At 45.5% G+C, this 14485-nt stretch overlaps 1 long non-coding RNA gene across 1 annotated transcript; it reads right to left on the bottom strand.

Moving 5' to 3' along the window:
* Positions 1 to 8260: 8260 nt before the first annotated feature.
* On the bottom strand, positions 8261 to 10290 carry LOC310746338. The gene is made up of 2 exons (XR_014540649.1): positions 10176 to 10290; positions 8261 to 8754 (listed from the first exon to the last, which is right to left on the bottom strand). It is a non-coding gene; the product is annotated as an uncharacterized lncRNA (long non-coding RNA).
* Between the last annotated feature and the right edge of the window lie 4195 nt (positions 10291 to 14485).

The raw sequence follows: 14485 nt of genomic DNA, 5'->3' as shown, positions 1-14485 counted from the left end.
TGGAATTCAGTCCTGCAAGAGATAATGTTGGCCACCAGCTTGGGTGACATTAAAGGAGGTTCAGACAAGTCCACGGAGGACAAGGCTCTCCTTGGCTACTGGCCACCATGGCTCTATTCTACCCCCACTGCCTCTGAAGACCAGTTTCTGGGAATCGCAGGTGCAGAGGATGCTGTTGCGCTCCAGTGCTGCCTTTGGGCTTCCCATGGGCATCTAGTTGGCCACATTGAGAACAGGATAGGATGCTAGACTAGATGGGTCTTTGGCAGAACGATGCCTTCTTCTGTTCTTGCTGGCATGGGTTCCAGGTCTGTGCTTTTCATTTCCTGATTAAGGTCTTCTTCATGTTTCACCATGCAATCCTTTTTTTGCCAAAGGTTCATGTCTTTGGCAACTAAAAAGAGACGCGTCGTCTGCAAAGACTTGTGTTCCAGAAGTACTAAAGGAGTGCAGTTGGCTGTGGGCCTTGGAGACATGCATATTCATTTTTAGAGGAACGATGACAGAGGCCTTATAACGATTCAGACCACCGGTCCACCTTGTCTATACTACGGTGACTTTCTAGGAATGCAGGCAGAGGTGTTTCCCATCATATGCTACTTGATTCACTCACTCTGTAAATAAATAAGTGAACTGGAATTGCTGAGGCTTGAACCTGGGGCACTTTCCTCCTGGGCTTTGCCAAATCCTGCACAATTACAGCAACCACCTCAAACCTGTGACGGGATTGGGAAATGATGTTGCATGACTTCTGCAGGTGTATTGCTAACAGGTAGTGCTAGCAAAATTTACCAGGGGCATTTTGCCCAGTCATGGGATTCTAGCTAAAGCATAATAATAATAATAATAATAATAAACAATTATAAAATGAAGTTTGAGGTGGAAAAATAAGAATGAAAATGAAGTGTGCTGGATCAGGCCAAAGGCCAATCTAGTTCGGAATTGTTTCCCACAAGCTCTTACTACTGAAATTTCGAGAGAAGCTGAAAGAAAAAAAGGGGTTGATTAAGACCGATTGTTTTTTTCAGAGGGGTTTTGCAAAAACTTTGCTATGCAAGTCATAGCACTTGGTGGTCTGTTCCCAGTATGTGATGAATCCGACAGAGGACTGGACAGGTTCATGGAGGATCAGTGGGTACAAGCCAAGATAAATCCAATTAACCTCCAGGTTGAGTTGTGGTTTACTGCTTGGTATTAGTTGCTATGGGCAAGAGTAGCAACAACAGGAGAGTTACCAGTTGTCTCCATGCCCTGTTTGTGCGCCTGCTAGAAGAATCTGGCAGGCAGGATGCTGGACTAGAGAGGCTTTTGTTTTGATCTATGATGGCTGTTGCTACATTCATATTGCAAGAAAAAGCACACAAAAAACCTGCCAGGTGGGAATGAAACACCTCAGCGCCAGTCACTTTCACACTATACACTTCAAGAGGCTAACATGTCTATCAGGTTTTCGTGGAGGGCAGGTGACCTGAAGTCTCCCACACACAAGATATGAGATGGGAAAGTGGATTTGCATAAATTGTATTGATTTGCATAACTTGCGCAATTTTTGAATGGCCACCCCCATTTGTGCAGAATGTGAACTCCTGTTTTCACATCTCAGCCATAGTCCGATTTACAAAAGGGCACTTGCTGCCGGCTTTCTCAGTGGAAAAGCTTGTTCAGTGGAGCAGAAATCCGGTACAGGAAGGGAACGAAACTAGCCAGTCAACCTGCTTGATTTTGCCCTGGGGTTCCTCTGCACTGCTGGCAGCCTCTCCTCTTTTGTCTCACTGTTCAGATGCATCCATCTGGAGCAAAATGCTGTATGAGATCTGACCAGCAGCTGCCTGCCTGCTTCCTCCACTTTCTGTTCAGAGCTAACCAGGTTGAATCCGTCTCACTCTTACGGGTTCAGCAAACTCTAAGCATTGCTAGGGATGTAGAAAAGATGTTCAGAAGTTGTGTCATCTTCCCCTGCTTTGTATTGATCACGGGGTCAAGCCAATCTGTAAAGACCTTTATGAAACTGTGTGTACTTGTACCCATTTCTGGGCCAGGCAGAACCAGGGCGAATATTTGGTTGGGTAGAGAAATCCAAACTCTGTGACTGGGGAGCAATGGGCACTCACAATAGCCAGGATAGAAAACTGGTGGTAGTGGTTGCGGAGTGCTTGTGTGTGTTATATTTCATTCTGTTTTATTGCTGCATGTGCTGGTCCTGTGGGTTACCTGAGAGGCAAGGCCCAAGTCCAGTCCGTGGTCAAAGGTGCAACGTGGAGGCAGTCTGTAGAAGCCGAAGCTACCCAGGGCAGGGTGTCGGGTGAAGTCAGGAACAGGCATGCAAGCAGGGAGCCAGGACAGGTCAGGAGCTCATGCAGGAAAGCAGGACAGGGTTCAGGCAGGAACTAGCAACCAACAATGTTGCTCCCGCAATTTGGGACTGGGGCTGGCCGGCTTTTATCTGCCCCAAGGCATAGGGCGGCCCCAATCCTCTGGTGACTCGCCTCTCCTGGCCTGGAGGCGAGCACTCCTCCTGTGGGAACTTAGTTCCCTCCGCCTCTCTGCCCTGAGCCTCTGCAGTTCAGGAGAGGCTGGAGGGTTACCGGACCTAGAGGCAACCTCAGCTTCCTCTGACGGGGCTGAGAGTGGAGCACCTGCAGGCAATGGGTCCTCCACCACCTCCGGAGCCAGAGCAGACTCAGCTGATACCTGCACCTGAGGATCCAGCACAGGTGAGGACCCTTCAGGCTCATGCCCCAGCCCCAGCTCAGCTGGTTCTGGAGGCGGGGAATCCTGTGCAGGCTGGGATCCCTCAGGTTCAGCATCTGAGTCCAAATCCCAGGCCATCACACTGCATCAGGTTCACACTTGCACATCTGAAGAGCTGGAATAGACATCTATTCAGGGGAATGGGTCAACATAGGATCCAACAGATCCATGCCTGGCCCTGCTCTGTGCTCACCTCCGCAACACCCAGTTTCAGGGCCTTCCAGGGGGTTCTGATGACAAACGAGGAATTGGTGGGGCAGCAGTACACACTATAAAGCTGCTCAGCTAAAGCCTAGCCAGTGTTGAAGCAACATCTGTCTTGCTGTGCTCAATCTAACTCATGGCTGGATAGCTCCCCTGCACATCTGGAAGTCCTCATCCTTGATTTGCTGGGCAGCTCCCTGTAAGGCAGGGTTTTGAGCCGCATGGCAGGAACTGAACATTCAGTGGGGATACAAAGTTGGGTCTCTCTGCTCCTTGTCCAACACTCTAAATGCACCATTACACTGGCTGACCTATACCACACCAGCTCGCCCATCGTTTAAACATATTAGGTCACATGTGGCTGCTGGTGGATAAAGGGAAACTCATGACAAGATGGGCAGGATTCATGTGACTGAATTATACTGAATAATAGAGGTGGAGGATGGGGCACTCAAAATGGGGAGCTGAGTGTGAAGGCTAGACCATCTCTACATACTCATTCATCAACAGTATGCATTGTATAGCTGCTACACAGAGGTGGCTTCAAATTGCTTCACATAGTAGCTGTGTGGTGAGCTGTTTAGGTATAGCGGATCATCAGGGAGATCAAGGTATTTTCTCAACAATTCATGATGGCATGAAGGAAACCAATGCATCTGTGTACCAGCTTTCATTTTACAGATGGTTGAAAAAACAACCCCAACCACCAGCAGAAGAGTATCAAGTACATCGGAACTGGTTCTTTCCACACTGCAAGTGAAACCTAAGCAGAAATTATGAGCCAGCTGACCTCTATAAACACTCAGGCTTCAAACTTGCTCCGTTTTTAAAAACTGCAAGATTGGACAAATCTAGAAATGTGACAGAATAGAAAGCTAGGCAAGAATTTACCTCACCCATGGCAATGATAAAAGTACAGCCTGGGACAATCTGTGCCCTTCAGAGATTGTCCTAGGCTAAAACTGTCCTAGTTCAGAGCCAGAAGAAGCTCTTCTGTTGCCCCGTCAGCTTCCAAATGGTGCCTGCAAGCACAGCGGCCAAGCAAACATGCTCTCCCTGTTGTCACTCAAGCTTCAAAGAGAAAACCAGGAATGGTGTTGGTACCAGGACAGCCCACAGCTGACTCCTATCTGGATGTCACGCAGTCCTCAGGGTGGTGGCCCCTGTATGTGGCTGCAGCATGGATTCTATGGTTCTGCTTCACTTTGGTGTGCAATGGATCACTTGTGGGTTGTGCCTCAACAGTCAGTCAATGTTAAAAACAACCATAGAAAGACACGAGTAAATGCCTGGGCTCTTTCACAACTCATAAATGGTCACTGTCAGCAGTAAAGGTAAAGGACCCCTGGACGGTTAAGTCCAGTCAAAGGCGACTATGGGGTTGCGGCGCTCATCTCGCTTTCAGGCTGAGGGTGCCGGCGTTTGCCCACAGACAGCTTCCCAGGTCATGTGACCAGCATGACTAAACCGCTACTGGCGCATGGAGGACTGTGACAAGTGCCAGAGCACACAGAAACGCCGTTCACCTTCCCACTGCAGCGGTACCTATTTATCTACTTGCACTGGCATGCTTTCAAACTGCTAGGTTGGCAAGAGCTGGGACAAAGCAACAGGAGCTCAGCCCGTTGCGGGGATTCGAACCGCTGACCTTCCGATCAGCAAGCCCAAGAGTCTCAGTGGTTTAGACCACAGCACCACCTGCGTCCCATTGTCAATAGATGACTTAGAAACTGCTGTTCTAAGATAGAAGATTTGTGGACATCACAAACTTAACATTGGCTTGGTAGCCATTTCTCGCTTCCCCTGTCCAAGAGTGCTAAACTGTAGCTTTGGGGGGGGGGGTTATTAGAGATCTCTAGCAGAACATTCTCAGCACTGTAACCTAATTTCATCTCCTAAGGTGGCACGGAGCCATGACAGTTATATTGGTACACTAAAATGAATGTATGTTTGTAGGTATCTCAGAAATGCCACAAAAAAATTCTATTATTTGTACTATAATTTATAAGCCACTTTTCAGCTCAAGGGTCCCCAAAGCAGCATGTAACCAGATACAATCACTAATATCGAAAACATCACCAAACCATCAAAAGAAGATAATTCCCATATGTGATGGGTTTTTGTTAAGAAATCTATTTTACTGGAAAGAACTTGCTGAAATTATTGAAAAGTTGTAAGAAGTATAAGTAACACAGCCTGGATATACTGAAGGTATTGTGCTAAAATATATACAGGAATTTGGTTTTTATTGTTATTATTATTTGATAGTCACAGCAAGAATAGCAACCTAGCAATGTGATGATCTGGGCTGTGATCATTTGACGTCACATTTACAGAGCACTCATTCTGACTCATGGGAATTACTAGGATTGACCTACACTATCATCTTAGGTGGTGAAGTTTTCTCAGGGCTTGAGTCTATGAGCTGGTACTATTCTACCATATCATTTTCCAGTATTTAATGCTGTCATGACATACGGTGACTCAGCAAAATTGGTCATTTACTGGAAAAAGCCGACTCTTGAGTACTTCCAAGGAAGAGACTGAGAGTGTTGAAAGCTGCTACACAGATTAAAGGTAAAATTACACGTGTTAAACTTAGGGCATTGTCTGTCTGCCACCCTCTTGTTCAAAGTCTTCCCATTATATGGAAGTGAACAAAGCTAGCCTGCATGTCTTGTACCTTACCTATTTCATGCCTGGAACAGAAAGCTAAGGAACAAGGTCAGCGTGTATCATCCCATCTAAAATAGTTCAAGAGCCCCGTGAAAACTCCCCACCCGCTTTTACATTTGGCTAAAGCTGTTGCTAGGGTGACATGTGCATTGGTCAATCACTTTATATAACCAAGGGATTTAAATATTAAAGGAACTGTGCTATGTTTTTGGATTTTCTTGAAGTCCATTCAACACAACTAAAGACTAGAAAACCACCAGAAGAACTATTGCACTTGTCCAATGCATTTGTAATTGCTACTCTTTTAAAGTTTTTGGTACGCTTGTACGTTTTCACAAATTGATGTAGCGAACAAGTTTCACTGCTTAACAGTTTAAGTTTTTCCTGGAGCAGAGTGTGGACATTAAAGAGCAGTAGACAATAATGAACTAGCTGTGCTCTGAAGGTAGCTTCCTATGTCCATATTTTGCAAAACATATTCATAGGTTGAGAGTTGGACTTAAAATACCTGTAAGACCAATATCTGCTTCAGTCACAGGACCCTGCGGCAGGACCTGTGCAAAAGCTGCTTCTGGTGTAGTCTTCTCTCTGGGGCACCCACTTGAGCCAATCATTTGGGAATGTGCTTCATGGCTTATATTTATTCACAAATTCTCTGCATAGCAACCATTCCAGGTGCAAAATGCTTATCTCCAACATCTGGTGATGCATAGTTACTTTGCCCAAGCAGAGGCTGCAAAGATTTGACAAGGGTGAAGCGTGTTGTGAATGATTTGCTGTGCATCAGGACAGACGCAAAGTCCCCGTTATTCCACTGTGACGCCTTACAACATATTTCTGTTAGGAGCGTCCTACTCTCGTGTAGGACCCTGGCAGAGTCACATGCCCGACTGGCATGTTCTCTCCCTCCTGGTCGATCGTTCGGGAGCTTCAAAAGCTTTCTTCTGCCCAAACATCACAGCGACTGATGCCAAAAGGCATTAGCACACTCAGGGATCCGCAGAGTATTCGCAGTTTGCGTAACAGAACCAATAGCTCAGCATTTGGCTAATCTACGTTTATTTACATATAATACACTCGGAGCATTCTGACTTAGCTCCTTCCTCTTTCTCATCAGACAGCAAAGAGAGAAAGAACAAAGGACAATAGTCCCACTTCACAGAACACAATAACACAAACATCCTGGTTCCATCACTTCCCACACTGTGGAATGAAAACATACACTGTCATGTGGTAGACAACAATCTCATGACTGCAATCACGGAGCAGGAATCCTTAACATCTTCTCATCACAGGGCATGTTAGAAAAAATGACTTCGGTTTTGCATACCACAGAGGCTGCCTGTTCACCACCACCACCATACATGCGGTATGTTCCATCCCAACCTCTATGGTCAGTTCATGTCATCTTCTTGATAGTTGGACAACAAATGAAGCAGAGCAACCCCACAGTGCCTTAAGGCTATGAGGAAAGCTTCAGATGATGTTCACAAATAACACAACTCTATTTTGCATCCTCGTCATATCCGTCAAAGTTGCATTTTTTACCTGATAAGGCCAGCCCTTTTCAGTAGGCAACTGTAGGCAGTTCACTAGGATAGCTACTCAAAATAGGTGTGTGCAAGATTCCCTGCCCTCCATCACTTAAAGGCTAGTCAGCTTTGTGTTTAGTTAATTAAAATCTCATTATTTGGGAGCTCCGCTTTGTCTTTGGGTATTTCCATCCCACCATCCTTGATCATTATTCACTGCATCCAAGAAAAGCAGCTGCCAGAGGGAAAAGGGAAATTCCCTATCTAACAGTGTTTTGTAGTCCTCCTTGTGTTCAAAAAGATTTATTCAGAAATCCTTTGCAATCCAGTTCCTTCCCTTGGATTTGGTTGCAATAGCCCAAATCCTACTTATGAAATATTTTAATGTTTAGACTTTCCTTGCTGCCTTCCTTGACTTGCCATTCTCTGAAGACCAACACGCACTTAGATAGCTTGAATGAAAACTAAGTCTTTCTCAACATGCTTCTTTTGAAACAATAATTGTTCTACAACTGCTAATTTTGCCCTCCCCAGGTGGGAAAGCACCTAGATGCCGCAGTCTAGAGACTATCACAGCAGTGCACTGCAACGCAGCATGCCATGCCCCTAAACAGGAGAACAAGAAGACCTACATACATCTTCCTCGACTCCTTTGACCTATTCCATCCAAGTGGACCCTCAATGTATTTTTAGTCAAAACCTTGAACCACTGTTCTGCACATCCTTGCAACTTAAGCGAACACCAGGTATCCCATTAATTATGGCAGCAGGCTGCTATTAGGAAATGGCACTGCTAAAACTATGCGTAGGTGGGGTTGATTAGACAGACTTGAATCAAGGGAAGGTACATTTCCCTCCGTCCCCGCTGATTGCAACTCTTTTGCAGCGTGGAGAGGGAAGCTTTTCCTGTGCACTTATGGGAGGAGCCCATTCAAAAATAACATGGCAAAAGATTGCTGCTTGTCTCCCCAGCAGAGTCAAAGCCCCTACAGAGCACTTTCTCATATATTATATTGTGTGTGCGCACTCTCTCTCTCATGTACAGTCATTGCTAGGCAACACACATTGCCACAGGAAGAATGATCAGACCAGGCAACTTGTTTAAATACAGCTGAACAGCTGATGATTCTATTTGCTATGTGATGGCTAAATGGAATCGACAAGTTCTGAAGCAGTATGCTGCTAAACACCAGCTGTGAGGGAAGGGGCAAGAGTGAGGAGATGGGGAAAGAGCTCTAGTGATTGGATCCTGCTTGAGGATTGCCTACAGGCATCTGTGTGGCCACTGCGAGAACAGGATGCTGGACTAGGTTGGCCGAATCCAGCAGGTTCTTCTTATGTTCTTAAGGGAGTGTCCATGCTTCGCTTGTGGGTCTCCTGGGGGCATCTGGTTGGGTTGGCCACTTCAGGGAAACAGGAGGCGATCCTAGATGGACATTCATCCTGATCCATGAAGGTTCCTCTTAGGCTCTTAGCTACTGAGAGCTGGTGTGGTGTAATGGCAGTCAATCAGGAAGTTCCCCCAGTTTGAATCTCACATCAGCCGTGAACTCACTTAGTGACCCTGGACAGGCCAGTCTCTCAGTCTAATCTGCAAAATCGGAAACAATAATACTGGCTTACGGTGCTGTTGCGAAGACTGCAGCTTGAGAATTGGTGTGAAGCCCACCCAACACTTGAAAGCACTGTACTATTATTGGGAGTGCAAGTGGGACCCTGCAACGAAATGGGGTGTGCATGTGTGTGGCTGTGGGGGAAACTTCAAACATCTCTCTTCTCAGGCGGGGGGCTGCCCAGAGTGTGTGAATGGTCAGACAAGTGGCTGGTTCAAACTCCCATCTGCAAGAACAGGGGATCTTTCTGCCTGCCTTGCAAGGTTCTTGGATTCTAGGCATTGGTGCAAAGACTTTCTCTGCCTCCCCTCCAGCTCTGGCCCCATGCTGACCTTCTGGAGGGAGACAGCAAGGAGGAAAGGACCTGTTGGACGACTGCTGGAGCCTAACTAGGCCACGAGGAGGACGATGGATAAATATACAGGTAGTTTCCTCTTTGTTTTAGGCCTAAGGTGTGAGGATTTTACTTCGTGGTGACAAGTCTCTTTTCCAACAGCCACGCTTCATCAGTTTCAGGGCAGAAATAGTATCACTGTCATGAAGGCACAAGGTGTAACAAGTTGTTTATGTAAATAAAACTCCTAAATTGAGCTTGACCATGTTCTCTGTATGCAGCCGCCTGCAAGGTGTCTGACGAGGCTCCAAGCAGACAAGACCAAGTACTGGGGCACATGAGGGCTGTTGTTGTGCTCAAGTCCTGCCCTCAAACATCCCATTGAGGCATCTGGTTGGCTATGGTGGGAAAAATGCTGGACTAGGTAAGCCTTTGGTTCTGATCCAGCAAAGCTCTCCTTCAAGGCAGAGCGAAAGAATGGTCTGGTTTAGGACAAATTCCCTCTGTGGGTGCTTCCAGACAATGTGCTTGTCAAGCAATTGTCCAGATTTCTTTGCAAGGAGATGACATTGGCTATTCCCTCTGATTTTTTTATGGGGAGGCTAGACGACATTATATCAAAGCAAGTATTGCCCCCCACACTTTCCCCATCACTTTCCTTATGGCAAAAAATCTGCCAGTATGCGATTGAATCCCAGTGGAAAATAGCACCAGTCTGGTAGCACCCTGTAGGCTCCCAATAAAAGCACCAGGGGTGGAAACTAGGCCCTGCCTATCAGCGTTATGCCTGGACTCCACAGAGAACAACAGAGGAAGTGTCCCTCAGTAGATGAAACAAAAGAAAGAGATGGTGCTACAATCATCAGAGAAGAAGGGCACATTCATTCACCCTTGTATTCCATTGCAAAAACCCCAGCGCAAGGGTGCCATAGTCTCAGTGGAAGACTCCAACTCTCACTGTTAAAATAGGCAAAGGACCCCCACAGGAATTCTAAAAAATACCCACATGGAACTAATTGTGTGGATAGTTATTTTAACATAACAAAGACACACACCATCACTTACAGTCAAGCCTCTGGGTATTCCCATCTGAACAGGATTGTTGCAGAAATGTGGGGTGCTGCGCCTGTCACATAATGTGATAGACGGAGAATTTCAAGATTCCCTTTCGAGAAATAAAACAAAAACAAAAAACTCTCTCACACAACTATACATGCCAGTTCTCAAGTTTATGCCTACGGAAACTAGTTTTAAAACATGCAATGAGCCTCTTGTGCAAGAGCAGAAAGCAGAACATGCTTTTTAGCAGTGCTCAGGGTGGCTGGGCAGGGATTCACTGTCCAGCACGTTTCCTTGGCTTCCAAAGCAAGTATAAACACTAATAAATTGCAGTTTCTGGGAGCTTGTAAACAGGGATGTTTGTGAGGGTGTTTTGAGGGGGAGGCACAGCAAGCTGTGTCACAGTATACGTAGAACCAAGAGACATGGACAGTGATGGAGCTGTTGCAGGAGCTGTGCCATGTTTGTCTCCCTGCCTGAGAATGTGAGAAACTACACCTACAGCAAGTGCAAACTGGTTGCCTTGCTGGAAGAGAAGATACATCAACTCAAGTTCCACCTATCCACACTTCAAGCTATCAGGCAAGATGAGGAATTTCTCCATAGAGCAGAGCAAGTTGAAAATATCTGAGATACTCCCTGGAAAAGTGAAGTTATCTCATGTGTTCTGCTACTGCATGCTGTACTTCTGTCCATGCCTGGATTTTTCTATTGCTTTTATTTTATTGGCATTATATCATATCCATTTCTGAGTGTTTATCAGCACAAACCATATACAATGTGGAATAATTCGGCCTACAAAGCCATTTCCCCCAGGTCACACATCCGTCATATATGACACCCGTGAGTAGGGTAGGAAAAGGCACAGCTCCCTGCCAAAAGCAGGGTTTGGGGGGGGAGTGTGCAAAGATGTTTTTCATTGCCCACACTGTTTGATTTCAAACCCTGCTTGCCGGCAAATGAAAATGCTTCATCTGATTTCATTGTGACATCAGATGACTGGCCCATGGGGAGTTGAGGAAGGACAAGATCCAGCCTACTGGCCAGATCCAGCTTCCCATCCCTTTTTTACGTGACTTCTCAGAAGTAAATCCCATTGAGTTCAATGAGGCTCACTTTCAGGTTAATTGGGCAAAGGATTGCAGCCTCAATGTCATATTCTCAGCTGCCCCGAGCATTTTCTTTCACATGTAAAGGCAGGATATGAATACTTTAATAAATAAATGCCCTCAGTCACCTGATTCCTGATCTCTTCACTGTCTCCACCCAGGCTCCTTGATGCCCCTGACGCCCAGAACTGCCTCCCAGAATGACGATGCAGAGCCAACTCTTCTCCACACCCTTCACAATTCTCCCCCAAACCCCAACAGTTCCAATCAATGAGCACAGCAAATTTAAAAACAAACAAAACAGTTGCTATCTTTCAGAAGGCATTTCTCATCAGCTGGGGAACTAGAGCTTGGTATCAAAATATTTTGCTGCGTGAGACAGTGGCATTACTTTCACGCAGTTGACGTTCCATTATGTTTTTGTGGAGAAGCGGTGACTAAGAAACCAGGAGGCATTTGTATAACCCTGCACCGCTCAGCTGCTCTGTGAAATTCATGCGAGGGCAACGGGAGAATGTGGCACAAACCAAGTGGTAAACAAGGCACAGTGAAGGGAGAAGCTATTCACAGGAGCAATGGGGGCACATTTCCTCACACTATCACATACTGACTGTGTAAATGTACTCTTGTAAGTGCTCTCAATCGTTTTAGGCTTTCACTTTCTTCTGCTGCTCTCATGCGGATCAAAGGATGCTGCAGGAACATTGAGTACCAGTGGTGCTGGGGTAACGTCTGGTTGGCATCCATCTATATCGGGAGAAAATGGAAGAGTGCGCCTTCGGTGGTGAAGTCAAACTGCTGGAGAGTTACAGCGCCTGCTGTGGCTATAGAGACCGGTGCAGGAGAGACATGTTTCGTTGCAATTGTTGAAGGTTGCCAGCAGAAACTTCTGACAAATGTAGAAACAAAATGGCAAGGCTTGTCTTCTGATTTTTGAAGCTTATGAAATTGCACTTTAGTACCATTAATGAAGGGACGCAGGTGGCGCCGTGGGTTAAACCAGAGCCTGGGACTTGCCGATCTGAAGGTCGGTGGTTCAAATCCCTGTGATGGAGTGAGCTCCCGTTGCTCAGTCCCTGCTCCTGCCAACCTAGCAGTTCGAAAGCACATCAAAGTGCAAGTAGATAAATAGGTACCGCTCCGGCGGGAAGGTAAACGGCGTTTCTGTGCACTGCTCTGGTTCTCCAGAAGTGGCTTAGTCATGTTGGCCACATGACCTGGAAGCTGTACGCCAGCTCCCTCGGCCAATAAAGCGAAATGAGCGCTGCAACCCGAGTCGGCCACGACTGGACCTAATGGTCAGGGGTCCCTTTACCTTTACCATTAATGAAACATGCAGACCCTGAATGGGTGCCTTGACAAAGATGTACTGCCTTTTTGTACACTTATCAAAAAGCTGGAATTATCTGACGTGTCGGGGTGTTCCTCCCACACCCCATGTTTATTTTTATTGCTTGCTCTTATACAGAACTGCCAGTAGTTTCCCATCCAAAGGACTGATCACATCCATAGCTTAGCTTCAACTATGCTGCTGTCATCAGGTACTCCCAGACTATTCACTGGGCCTAAGATGGTGTCCTTGTTTTAAAAAAAGCAATGAAAAGGTGCCAAATACAGAGCCACTATAATTAAAATCTGGCATGCATTTCTGTGGTACCTTGGCAGAAGACCTCTTTTCCTCTCTGTAGCTCCACAAGTCTTTTCTTTTCAGAAAACTACATTTATTTGCTTCATCTGGGTTTTCTGTAACCAAGAGCATTTTTGTTTAACGTTAATATCAGCTGCCTTTCAATGTCGCAAAAGGGATTTGAGGTGCCCCGCCCTGTTGGAAGCTTAAGACTCCAGAAGATCCGCCTTGTGATTATGAAGAAACAATGGCAGGATAAATACGGAAAATCATGTTTCATCTAATTACTAGAACTGACTGTTTCTCCCATTACAAAATTTCATGCCTATGGAAAACAAGCATGTCACAGAAGTTTTTAGTTTTCAATGTCAGGGAAGTTTAAGAGAGAGAGGAGAGAGAGAGAGCGCCTTCAGGCATGAAGCCTTCTATCTCCATTCTTCTGAATGTGAATATGAGTAACAAGGGAGTGCAAGGGGAGAAGCACCTCCACACGATATCTTCTTCCTCACTGCAGATTCCTCTCTTCCCAGCCCAGTGCTATGATGGGGAGGAAAATCCCATCCCATCCTACCCGCTTATCGACGGAAGTGCAGAGGGGAAGCTGTAGGTTTTCTTGTGTGTGTGCCGCATGCCTGTCCACATTGCATGTGCTGCTGTGAGTATAGTGCAATGCCCACTTTGACTACACTCACTTTCACTTTGAGAATAAAAATGTCAGCCGCCCGTGTTCTAATAAAAAGCAGTTCCATGCTTTCCTATGCTTGTTTGCTGGAGATTGTGTTGCTCCTTTGCTCTTTCTGGAGGAAACCCAAGTCCTTTATCATCTGAGAGCAACCTGTGTTATTATTGTTAGGCAGTATTATTAAGAATGATACAAGGAAGTGTTCTTTTCTGTGACTTCAAGTCATTGAAGTTTGATTGTGAATTTTTTAATATCAAGGTAAGGCAGCCCCAGCAACATTTGCTGACTTAAATGAAGTGTTCCATGTTTGAACAGTCCAGCTTGCCTCCTTATGTATCAGGATGAGATGGAAGAATTGTATTTTAAGGAAGGAAATTTAAATGGTCATGAAACAATACCATGTATGACCCTTACTCCTCCTAATTTGAAGTTCTAGCTTAAACAAATCCTTTTTTAATTCTCTTGTGCAGTTTTTTATGGAATGGCGATAACAATTAGCATCCTCCTTCTGTAAAGTTTATCCATATATTTAACATGAAAAACACTAAGTGCCACTTATTGTACAATTTTAGCTAGATTAGATTGTGGTTCCTTTGTTAAATCTGGACCCTTTCTCTTCATATACCAGACAAGAGTGGAAAATTTATACAAAGAAGGAAAATGTAGGCATGAAATGTAGGATTTGTAACTGGGTTATACTACTAAATAGTACTGGCATGTCAGTCAATTGACCACATATCATCAGCTGATAGCCAAAATTATCTGATCAGTCATATTGTTTAAAAAAATAAGGATCCCACTGTGTTGGCAGCTTACCATTTTTTATTCCATTATGGTGTCATTTGTTAGCAAGGGCAACAGCGAGGCTACTTGCACTCTAGCCCTATCACAGACAGGG

Source organism: Podarcis filfolensis (genome assembly GCF_964270895.1).
Source record: "Podarcis filfolensis genome assembly, chromosome: 12".
Classification (NCBI taxonomy): Eukaryota; Metazoa; Chordata; class Lepidosauria; order Squamata; family Lacertidae; genus Podarcis; species Podarcis filfolensis.
This window is presented reverse-complemented; position numbering and strand designations above follow the sequence as displayed.